The sequence below is a fragment of the Salvelinus fontinalis genome, chromosome 18 (assembly GCF_029448725.1).
Source record: "Salvelinus fontinalis isolate EN_2023a chromosome 18, ASM2944872v1, whole genome shotgun sequence".
Taxonomy (NCBI): Eukaryota; Metazoa; Chordata; class Actinopteri; order Salmoniformes; family Salmonidae; genus Salvelinus; species Salvelinus fontinalis.
Window position 1 is genome coordinate 33859106 of NC_074682.1, and position 12515 is coordinate 33871620.

Consider the following 12515-nt stretch of genomic DNA (forward strand, 5'->3'; position numbering starts at 1 on the left):
CAGATTACAGATCATACTGTAGTTGTCTATCATTGTAAAAACAATATTACTGTACAGTAAGGCAATTGTAAGGCAATTGTTTATGTAAATAGAGGCTCGTGATGTAATTATGTATTAGTACAAACTAATCAATCATATTTTTCCCCTATCAACGACACTTATTTGATATCAAGGTATTCTGTTTAGCATTTAAATATTCTTGTATACTACACACTGTAAATTCTTAGCACTAAAAAAGGTTGACTTCAATAGAGTCATTTAGAAACCAAATATTCACAGATGGTACTTTATTCCACCATTTAAAACAAGCTACCCTTCACAACTTTCATCTTATTGACTCTACATGAAACATTCTTCATGGAAATCCAGTTCGCTGACAATATGAAATCACAATTGATCAAACGCAGACTACTTCATGCATGCATTAATTATTAACCAGCAAATGGGTGCATTATTCCGTGTTTTTAATAATTCAGTATTGTCAAGAAGCCCAGCACCATACCACCCAATGATTAAAAGAAAACAAAAAATACATCAAAATGAATAGTTTGCAGAGATGGCTTGGGTGGAGTTTTAGTTTTAGCTATACTGGAGTAAGTCTTATAGCTCCCGTACAAAATATTGCTCACTAGTGTCCAATGAAATGGGCTCTTGAGTGACGCAGCAGTTTAAGGCACTGCATCTCAGTGCTAGAGGAGTCACTACAGACACCCTGGGTCGAATACAGGCTGTATCACAACCGGCCTTGATTGGGAGTCCCATAGGCGGCGCACAATTGGCGCAGCATCGTCCGGGTTTGGCCGGGGTAGGCCGTCATCGTAAATAAGATTTTCTTTTTAACTGGCTTGCCTAGTTAAATGTACAAATACACTGCTCAAAAAAATAAAGGGAACACTTAAACAGCACAATGTAACTCCAAGTCAATCACACTTCTGTGAAATCAAACTGTCCACTTAGGAAGCAACACTGATTGACAATAAATTTCACATGCTGTTGTGCAAATGGAATAGACAAAAGGTGGAAATTATAGGCAATCAGCAAGACACCCCCAATAAAGGAGTGATTCTGCAGGTGGTGACCACAGACCACTTCTCAGTTCCTATGCTTCCTGGCTGATGTTTTGGTCACTTTTGAATGCTGGCCGTGCTCTCACTCTAGTGGTAGCATGAGACGGAGTCTACAACCCACACAAGTGGCTCAGGTAGTGCAGCTCATCCAGGATGGCACATCAATGCGAGCTGTGGCAGGAAGGTTTGCTGTGTCTGTCAGCGTAGTGTCCAGAGCATGGAGGCGCTACCAGGAGACAGGCCAGTACATCAGGAGACAAGGCGGAGCACTGCCAGAGCCCTGCAAAATTACCTCCAGCAGGCCACAAATGTGCATGTGTCTGCTCAAACGGTCAGAAACAGACTCCATGAGGGTGGTATGAGGGCCCGACGTCCACAGGTGGGGGTTGTGCTTACAGCCCAACACCGTGCAGGACGTTTGGCATTTGCCAGAGAACACCAAGATTGGCAAATTCGCCACTGGCGCCCTGTGCTCTTCACAGATGAAAGCAGGTTCACACTGAGCACATGAGCACATGTGACAGACGTGACAGAGTCTGGAGACGCCGTGGAGAACGTTCTGCTGCCTGCAACATCTTCCAGCATGACCGGTTTGGCGGTGGGTCAGTCATGGTGTGGGGTGGCATTTCTTTGTGGGGCCGCACAGCCCTCCATGTGCTCGCCAGAGGTAGCCTGACTGCCATTAGGTACCGAGATGAGATCCTCAGAGCCCTTGTGAGACCATATGCTGACACATGCACATTTGTGGCCTGCTGGAGGTCATTTTGCAGGGCTCTGGCAGTGCTCCGCCTTGCACAAAGGCGGAGGTAGCGGTCCTGCTGCTGGGTTGTTGCACTCCTACGGCCTCCTCCACGTCTCCTGATGTACTGGCCTGTCTCCTGGTAGCGCCTCCATGCTCTGGACACTACGCTGACAGACACAGCAAACCTTCTTGCCACAGCTCGCATTGATGTGCCATCCTGGATGAGCTGCACTACCTGAGCCACTTGTGTGGGTTGTAGACTCCGTCTCATGCTACCACTAGAGTGAGAACGCCGTCAGCATTCAAAAGTGACCAAAACATCAGCCAGGAAGCATAGGAACTGAGAAGTGGTCTGTGGTCACCACCTGCAGAATCACTCCTTTATTGGGGGTGTCTTGCTAATTGCCTATAATTTCCACCTTTTGTCTATTCCATTTGCACAACAGCATGTGAAATGTATTGTCAATCAGTGTTGCTTCCTAAGTGGACAGTTTGATTCACAGAAGTGTGATTGACTTGGAATTACATTGTGTTGTTTAAGTGTTCCCTTTATTTTTTGAGCAGTGTATATAGAGAATTATCTTTACCAAAAGGAAAAGCACAGCCTTTCCTCAAGATTCAGAAAATATTAGTGTAGTTGAATTAATTTTAAGTGTAAAGTAAGGGAGTAACATGTAGCCTATTCAATCAGCAGACAAGAGTCAGACAATCGTACACAGTTGTGACTAGATGGAGTACAGCTACGACTGGAAGTTACTTTTCGTAGGAGGTTAGGAGAGTATTTTAGCTATCCCTAACTCTTTTCCTTACCTTAAACTAATTCTCCAAACCTGCTATGTTAATTCTCCTAACCTGATGCGTAAGCTCTTCTAACCTGCTACGTTAATTCTCCTAACTTGCTGCGTAAGCTCCCCTAACCTGTTACAAAAAAGTCACTACCAGTCGTAGCTGTATACCACCTAATCAAAACCATCTTACACCTGCAGTTCCTGTTTAGTTCAGATTTTTTTCTCTTTGTTTCTTTCATTCTTTTTTTGTTCCTGTGGCAAGTGGATTATCTAACATGAGCTAAAGCATTCATTCAAATTATTTTAGGTAAGAGGAATATAATAACATAACAATATCATCTTTCAAAGAGCAATGACAGTCGTTTATATTCACTAGAATGCTTTCACTGTTCTCTAAAGCTAAACAAGCAAAACAAAGGATTTAGTTTGGCTACTGTAAAGCAATACATGGACCATTAATATTACGGACCATTCATATTTCTTCTCCTGACAGATTGCTTTTGTTTTTTAGAGTCTCATTTGTTTTCGCACCAGCTTCGGTGTGGCTTGAAATATGCATACAATTAGCATAGATTACAAAAAAACATCAAGGAGTGGCATGTCCATGAGGCTTTTACTAGTACTTCATGACTATGAATATAATAATATTAATGCTAAAAGCTTCTTCTGGCCCCCAATCCAGCCGACCTAATACGTCTCTAGACGTCTGTCTGCTCTGTGATCACTGATCAACTTTGAGGGTGTGTTTATGTTTATCCTCCCTTGTAGCGACTGTCTCCCACAGTCCTCCACTGTAGACAAGGTGCCACATCGCAGGGGTGCTGTTCTCTGTCACCACAGTCACCAGTATATTTTATAGTGATAATATACCATTAGGATTGCAGCAGGGATTTCTCTTTCCATGACATAGACTGACCAGGTGAATCTAGATGAAAGCTATGTCACTTGTTAAATCCACTTCAATCAGTGTAGATGAAGGGGAGGAGACCGGTTAAAGAAGGATTTTTAAGCCTTGAGACAATTGAGACATAGATTGTGTATGCGTGCCAAACTCTCACTATCACCAACCCCTCCCCAATTGCTTAATCTGGGGGTAGGGTCAATCAGAGGGACATTTTTACAGGCCTGGAGCCAGTCACCTCTCGTGTTTCTGACACCTCAGCTTTTGTTAGGGTCAGTGGGACCAAGAGCTGAGAGTGAATTACTGTAACAGAATTTCACTTCAAGGACTCTTTCATTTCATCCAATCTCTCTTCATATACTGTCTCTACCCATTGTTGTACATGGAGAGATGGTATTGTTTGTTATGATTCTACATTTTAGTCATTTAGCAGACACACTTATCCAGAGCGACTTATAGGAGCAATTAAGATTGTGCAAGGGCACATCGGCAGATTATTCACCTAGTCGGCTCTGGGATTCGAACCAGCAACCTTTCAATTACTGGCCCAACACTCCTAACCGCAAGGCTACCTGACATTACCTACAGAGACCCTCTGGCCCTGATGATTACTTTGGACCTGTACCTGGAACTGGATCTGTGCTTGATTAGTTTTGACTTTGGACCTGTGTTTAGTCCTGGATCTGTGCTTGATTAGTTTTGACTTTGGACCTGTGTTTAGTCCTGGATCTGTGCTTGATTAGTTTTGACTTTGGACCTGTGTTTAGTCCTGGATCTGTGCTTGATTAGTTTTGACTTTGGACCTGTGTTTAGTCCTGGATCTGTGCTTGATTAGTTTTGACTTTGGACCTGTGTTTAGTCCTGGATCTGTGCTTGATTAGTTTTGACTTTGGACCTGTGTTTAGTCCTGGATCTGTGCTTGATTAGTTTTGACTTTGGACCTGTGTTTAGTCCTGGATCTGTGCTTGATTAGTTTTGACTTTGGACCTGTGTTTAGTCCTGGATCTGTGCTTGATTAGTTTTGACTTTGGACCTGTGTTTAGTCCTGGATCTGTGTTTGATTGGCATAGGCTGGAATTTGGATCCAGGTTCAGAGTTGTAGTAGCAAGATGGGGAACACTTTACTTTAAGATACGGATGTCATAAGGTGAATGCACCAATTTGTAAGTCGCTCTGGATAAGAGCGTCTGCTAAATGACTTAAATGTAAATGTAAGATACCACTCATAAAGGGTTCATAAAGGGTTTATACAAGGTTTACACAGTTTCTCATAACAGCTACTCATATAAAGTATATATACAAAAGTATGTGGACACCCCTTCAAATTAATGGATTCGGCTATTTCAGCCACATCCATTGCTGACAGGTGTACAAAATCGAGCACACAGCCATGCAATCTCCATAGACAAACATTGGCAGTAGAAGGACCTTACTGAAAAGCTCAGTGACTTTCCACGTGGCACTGTCATAGGATGCCATCTTTCATCAAATGAATGCCATGCTAGAGCTGCCCCGATCAACTATAAGTGCTGTTATTGTGATTTGGAAACTTCTAGGAGCAACAACGGCTCAGCCGCAAAGTGGTACAGTAGGCCACACAAGCTCACAGAATGGGACTGGCGAGTTAAATGGAACATCAGCACAAGAACTGTTCGTTGGGAGCTTAATGAAATGGGTTTCTATGGCCGAGCAGCCATAGCGTCGGCTGGAGTGGTGTAAAGTTCGCTGCCAATGGACTCTGGAGTAGTGAAAACGCGTTCTCTGGAGTGATGAATTACGCTTCACCATCTGGCAGGCCGATGGACTAATCTAGGTTTGGCAATGCCAGGAGAACGCTACCTGCCCGAATGCATAGTGCCAACTGTAAAATTTGGTGGAGGAGGAATAATGGTCTGTGTCTGTTTTTCATGGTTCGGGCTAGGCCCCTAAGTTCCAGTGAAAGCAGGTGTCCACATACTATTGGTCATGTAGTGTATCTCGCTTGCGCAAGATTCAGTTATGGGTTCCGAGATTAATAAACAGTTTATATACTTAATATTTAATCCCCCAAAAAACGTCCTAGTCCTTGCCGATGACAAGCATACCCATAACATGATGCAGCCACCACCATGCTTGAAAATATGAAAAGTGGTACTCAGTGATGTGTTGTGTTGGATTTGCCTCAAACATAACACTCTGTATTCAGGACAAAGTTAATTTCTTTGCCACATTTTTTTGCAGTTTTACTTTAGTACTTAATTGCACAGGCTTCCTTCTTTTCACTCTGTCAATTGGTTTAGTATTGTGGAGTAACTACAAATGATCCATCCTCAATGTTCTCTGATCACAGCCACTCAACTTGTAACTATTTTAAAGTCACCATTGGCCTCATGGTGAAATCCCTGAGCGGTTTCTGTCCTGTCCGGCAACTGAGTTAGGAAGAACACCTGTATCTTTGTAGCAACTGGGTGTATTGATACATCATCTAAAGTGTAATTAATAACTTCACCATGCTCAAAGAGATATTCAATGTCTGCTTTTTGTTTTACTCATCTGCCAATAGGTGCCCTTCTTTACAAAACATTGGAAAACCTCCCTGGTCTTTGTAGTTGAATCTCTGTTTGAAATTCACTGCTCGACTGAGGGACCTTACAGATAATTGTATATGCGGGGTACAGAGATGAGCTATTCATTTAAAAATCATGTTAAACACTATTACTGCACACAAAATAAGTCCATGCAACTTATGTGACTTGTTAAGCATATTGTTACTCATTAACTTATTTAGACTTGCCATAACACAGGTGTTGAATACTTATTGACTCAAGACATTTCAGCTTTTCATTTTTTATTAATTTATAAAAAATTCAAAAAACATAATTCTACTTTAACATTATAGACAATTGTGTGTAGGCCAGTGAAAAAACATCTCCAATTAATTGACCCTCAAACCATCATGGTCACCTAATAATCCCCAGTTTACAATTGGCTCATTCATCCCCCTCCTCTCCCCTGTAACTATTCCCCAGGTCGTTGCTGCAAATGAGAACGTGTTCTCAGTCAACTTACCTGGTAAAATAACGGTAAAATAAATAAATAAATAAAAATTCATTTTCAATTCAGGCTGTAACAAAGTCAAATGAAAAATTCAAGGGATGTGAATACTTTCTGAAGGCCCTGTAACTGTTTGTAGAGAAATAAACTGATTATCAATTGGAGTAAAAATATGGGGAGTACCACCAGCACAAATCCACATAGCTCAAATGATTCTGCACATCTACATAATGTTGTTGTTTGTCATGTGAAAGTGCCACTTCCACTTGTAACAATGGATGACTCTTGTGTAAGGTTTCATGGAACATCCATCAATTGTGTAATTTGGCTTAGCTTTGCAAAACTTAGCTTAGACATTTTTGTGTACGATATGAGGGCCTTTGATTAATTAACTGCTAACTGTTAAGGGGATCATTTGGCGTTATTCTTTGAACAACCAAAACTGTGGCACACTACGGTATTTCTGGAGTAATATACTGTTTACTTATTTTTATCATTTGTTTCCTCCATTATTTTCAGGAATCCAATGGGAAAATAAATAAACAACTGATCATAGGCCTACACATGTTTTTATAGTGGTCCATATCCGATAAACAGTTTAGACTAGAGATAGGGACATACTGTGGAGATGTTGGGGGCGGCAAGAACAATGCAGAACGCAACACAACAGACTTTCTCCCTCCATGTTGGAAACAAAGTTGTTGTAGATATTGGCCCCCATCTATAGTGGGAGCTCATCCAATAACTGCTCCAGGTTTTCACGCTGCAATCAATATTTCAACAGCCCCTTTTGCTGATATGGTGGAAATTAGAATAATTAAAAGAGAAAGACACTGCATAGATTAACAACATGGAACCACCCAGGGTTAGCTCCAGCTGTCAGGGTTTTCACAATCTATCTGCCCCAATTCCTCTCCAAATCCCTCTTGTTCCCCCGTGTTTGGCTTGAGGGTTGGGGATATGAGGGCGGGAGGGCGGGAGGGATGGGGGATGGGGAAGGGGAAGGGGAAAAGGGAAGGGACCAGACAATGGATAGGGGAAGGGGCGTTTTTTGAGGAGGAAATTCTATGCTGGAACCCTGCCATTTTGATTCTGTCTGTTCTGTTACTGGCTGACTTATCCTCGGTCCAGAGCTTCAGTCATTGCCGTAGCGATGCTTCAGAAGACACTCCTCAAATTGGGGAGAAAAGCCAACCGTGACACCATGACAACGGCAAAAGGGGAAAGAAAGCGAGTGAGAGCATTCACAGGCCCCACATCTGTTTCATAAGTGAGGCTCATAGGCTGTATATATATCAGGCACAAACACACACATACAAAGATGTACACATACACACATACAGTACACACACACACACACACACACACACACACACAGATATGTGGGCACACACACAGTTGTACACACACACACACATGCACACAAACACACAGTCAAATTGATATAATAACGCACTTCATTCACATATGGATATTCATGATCACACATTCAGAAACACCTATGCACCTCACACATACACAACTACTATACAAAGGGGAAACACATGCCTGCAATTACATGCTATGTCTTTGGTCCAAGCTTTGTCTGTTATACACATTGAGCAATTTAATCAAAGTTGTACTTCCCCTGAAAGAAGGATACATTCTTAGAAAAAATATCATTTTTTTGTTGTTTTTCCATTTAACTAAGCAAGTCAGTTAAGAACAAACTGTTATTTACAATGACGGCCTACCCCAGCCAAACCTGGATGACACTGGTCAATTATGCACCGCCCGATGGGTCTCCCAATCACGGCCGGATATAATACAGCCTGGATTTGAACCAGGGATTGTAGTGATGACTCATGCACTGAGATGCAGTGCCTTAGACCACTGTGCCACTCGGGAGCCCTCCTAAAAGTGTTCTTCGGCTGTCCCCATAGGAGAACCCTTTGAAGAACCCTTTTTGGTTCCAGGTAGAACCATTTCCACAGAGGGTTCTATATGGAACGCCAAAGGGTTCTACCTGGAACCAAAAAGGGTTCTCCTATGGGGACAGCTGAAGAACCCTTTAAGAACCCTTTAAGAAGTATATATGTACTGTATTGCATCTCTTTGAGGGTCATATTGGTGTGTAAGGGGAAGAAACAGAAACACAGAACTTGGTAGAAGGAAGAAAGCAATGGACCTCAATAATTTGTTCTGTTGTCATACACTGCCGGTCACTGATACAGACAGATGGCTTTCCGTATTAAAGAGTTTCTGTTTGGTTTAGACGGTTCATGATTGACAGAACACTATGCCTCCCGTCCCCATCCCAACGCACATTCCCATCATCAGAAGTTTATTTGGTTTTCCCTTTCAAACAGGCAGAGATGTGAGGCCTTGCAGAGGATCTAGCAACACAGCAGGTGACCAGCACTTTGTACCTCAGGCAGGGTTTAGAATAAACACGCTCCCTCCTCTCCTCGCTGCCACGTTAGCATTTACACACACACACACACACACACACACACACACACACACACACACACACACACACACACACACACACACACACACACACACACACACACACACACACACACACACACACACACACACACACACACACACACACACACACACTTTGAATATTAAAGTTAAAACAACAGAGACATCAACTCCAAAGACAGAGCAAGGTTATAATTCAAAGCAACAGACAAGGAATTACCACGAGGACAGGGTCAGCTTCATAGGGGAGTTCTCGGTTAAATTTCCCGATTTGGAAAAATCATGTTGTTATTGTAATAAGTAGAAGCCAAGTATGGATGGTTGCTTTTTGATAGGCAAAAGTAAGCTTTCCGGTGCCCACACTGTGTCACAGCTCTCTGATCGTTTCCCTTCCCATGCTGCTCTCAGGCCCCTTTGTGGAAGGAAGGAGCCCCGTTATTCTGCCATGGGCTCTGTTTTAATTTTCTGCCACTGTATGTGATGGAGACTGAGATATTTTGTTGTTCTTCTTCTAGTATTTTTTCCCTGTGTGGTGGTTGTATTTTGTGCATGGCGCGAGGCTCAATGATAGCGAGCATCAGTGGCACTGAGGTCTGATTGCCTTGTTCCGCATGAATAATGCAGTCCCATAAGCGGGGAGTGTGGAGCGGGAGATGGAACGCTGTGGGGCGTCAAATTTAGGCTGATTTTAAAGGATAAAGGGGCTACAGGGAGGCACAGTCATCTGGGCCCCGCGCACTCATTAGAGGGGAAGATTGGCAAAGTTTCTCAGGGATAAATTAGTAAAGCAGTGCTATTTGGTGCTTTTTCCCTCCTTTGGATGTTTCAAAACATGTTTCCAAATCTCTACAGGGTTGTAACTACTGTTGGCAAAGGAGTCAGTCTTATTGGAGTGTACACCGTGTGATAGAGCCAGGGATGATAATTGCGTTAAAAAGTTGTTTTTACCAAGAGAAAAAGAAAAACTGGAATTCAAATTACGTTACTGCATTCACATTTAAATATTACGTATAAATATTTAACACAACACTTAATAAATATAAAATAATAACTTAACACAATCTATAAACAATTGTTGTAAAACTACTATTTTGATGTTGTACATGGATTGAAACACCTAAATGATATAGTTAACAATAATAATGGATAAAATGTGTAATATTCTCATAGCTTTAATATTACATAAAGCAAACAGAAAACACCTGTATATTTCACTGGTCAGTATTTTGAACCAGTTTTTGAACAGAGTGCTGCTTGAATGTGATATCTGAAATCAGGATGAAAGCTTGGGAGGCTGCCAGAGGATTAGGTTAGAGAGAGAGAGAGATACAGAGGAAAAATGCTTACCTCTGTCTCTCAATTCTCTGTTACTTGGACTCATATGCCATGTGCCCAGACAGCAGACAATATCTTGGATCACCTCTTTCCTGAAAAGATAGCATTTTCAAAGGAAGCTTGGTGCAGACGACAGGAGGACGGTGGCACTTAGGCTTCTGTATTGTATTATATATTAACACAGTTTAGCTTCAGAATAATTCGTTATCACCACTAAAGCTTTCAACAGTGGCGGATTCAAAGTTGAGGGTGGATCACTTGGTAGATGCTTCCAAAAAGTGTAGGGCTTATGGTATACTGCTCTAATGTACTTCTGCTGTAATAAGTGGAAATAGTGTAAAATACAAGGTGAGAAGAACAATATATAATCTACATTCTGAATGACCATTGGCAGTATGAATAGTCCTCTGGTGGTGACACCGGTAGTTAGTACGGCATGTTTGCCAAAGACAATTATATGGTAAGACTCCTATAATATTGAATTAACAAAAATGTTACATTTCAGAGTGATTCAAATCATAGGTCTTCTGCAGCCGTGTTCTAAAATATGAAGACAGAAGAAATATAATCTCAACCAATCCAAGAAACATGAAATACGAGACTACCTCCAGAATTAATGCTTTCCACTGCAACAGGGACTCAATCAGAGTCAGATAGCTAGAGAATGCAATGTACCTGGACAAACGACAACAACAACAACATGCTTGTCCAATTAGTTCAGAATAAGGGTGCAGGAACACAGGAATCCCACTGATGAACTCTCTATGAACCAAACTGCAGCTGCAAACTGCACTTGTCTTGGCCCTATAGGCCTATGTCTAGTTTGTTACATAGACAACACTCCTGATTCGGCTGGATGGGACTTTAGTGTTACTAATATGGTAGGTACAAAGGGCTTTTGCTATCATCGGTGCAGCTGTAGGTAAACTTTGATCATCCCCACAGACAGCAATGAAATCAAATAGACGCTATGTTAATCCAGTCCCAGTGGAGAGGGTGGCTGTGCTGATCTTAATGCATTATTGAGAGGGGATTGGCTGAGCCATCACACATGGGCCCCCACCTCTTATCCATGATTGAATACAGAGATGCACGGGGAGACTTTGATGAGGCGGTTTATCAAACAGGGAGATATCAAGTGGTTATGTTCCTAATGTGTTCTACCTGAGCAAAGGTACAGGAGAGAAGGTTACATTCAGAGACATCAAAGCAAAGATACCCTGTCTCTAACCCCGTCTCAGGTCAGCCTATTACTCCCTTTCAATGAATATGACAGGCAGCAGTCATACACAGTGAGATGCCATTCCTTTCACTTGTAGACAAATTTGGCATACAGTCAATGTCTAATACTAAACACACACTAGACATACATCCATTGAGGGAGGGAGGAGGGATGGAGGGATTGATGCTCTTCAATAGCTAGCATTTATTTTCTCTCCTCCTCTAGCCTCCTTCCCATCTCAAGCAGAACAGGCTTCTATTTATTACATTTTCCAACAGGATGAGTAATCCGTAGACTATGTTCCAATTGGCTCCCTACTCCCTACATAGTGCACTAACTTTAGACCAGAGCCCTATTGGCCCTGGTCAAAAAGAGTGCACTATAATGGGAATTGGGTGCCATTTGGAACTCATCCTGTGAGTGGATGTATCAGAGCAGTCTGCTTCCTTATCTCTCCTTCCCTGCTCCACGCCGCGCAGCTTAGCCGCTAGCTGCCGCCACCATCCCACCGCCCCACTACCCAATCAGCTTAGAGATGAATGCCAGGCCAATTATGCACACCTGACTAAGACACACGTCGGAAATAACAGAGACACCTGAAATGGAGGGAGGGTTACTGGTTTAGAATAACATATACAGAGGCCCTGGATGAAAGGAGGAGAGGGACGGTGGTTCCGATTTACAATAACATACAGGCCCTGGGAGGAGGGGAGGGGGGACGAGATGTGACAGCTGATGTTCTGTCAGAATTAGATACAGTAATGAGAGGGGTTTGCAGCAGGCATTGGTTGGGTTCCATTTTAGGAGTGTTAAGTGACTCAACAAAGTGTAGCTGTGGCAATGTATGCTTCAGACTCAGGCTGAGAACTTTTCAGGAGGTGGGTATTAACCATTTGATAGGCTCATTATTTGAACGGAATAATTTTTTATTTTACATTTATTTAACTAGGTAAGT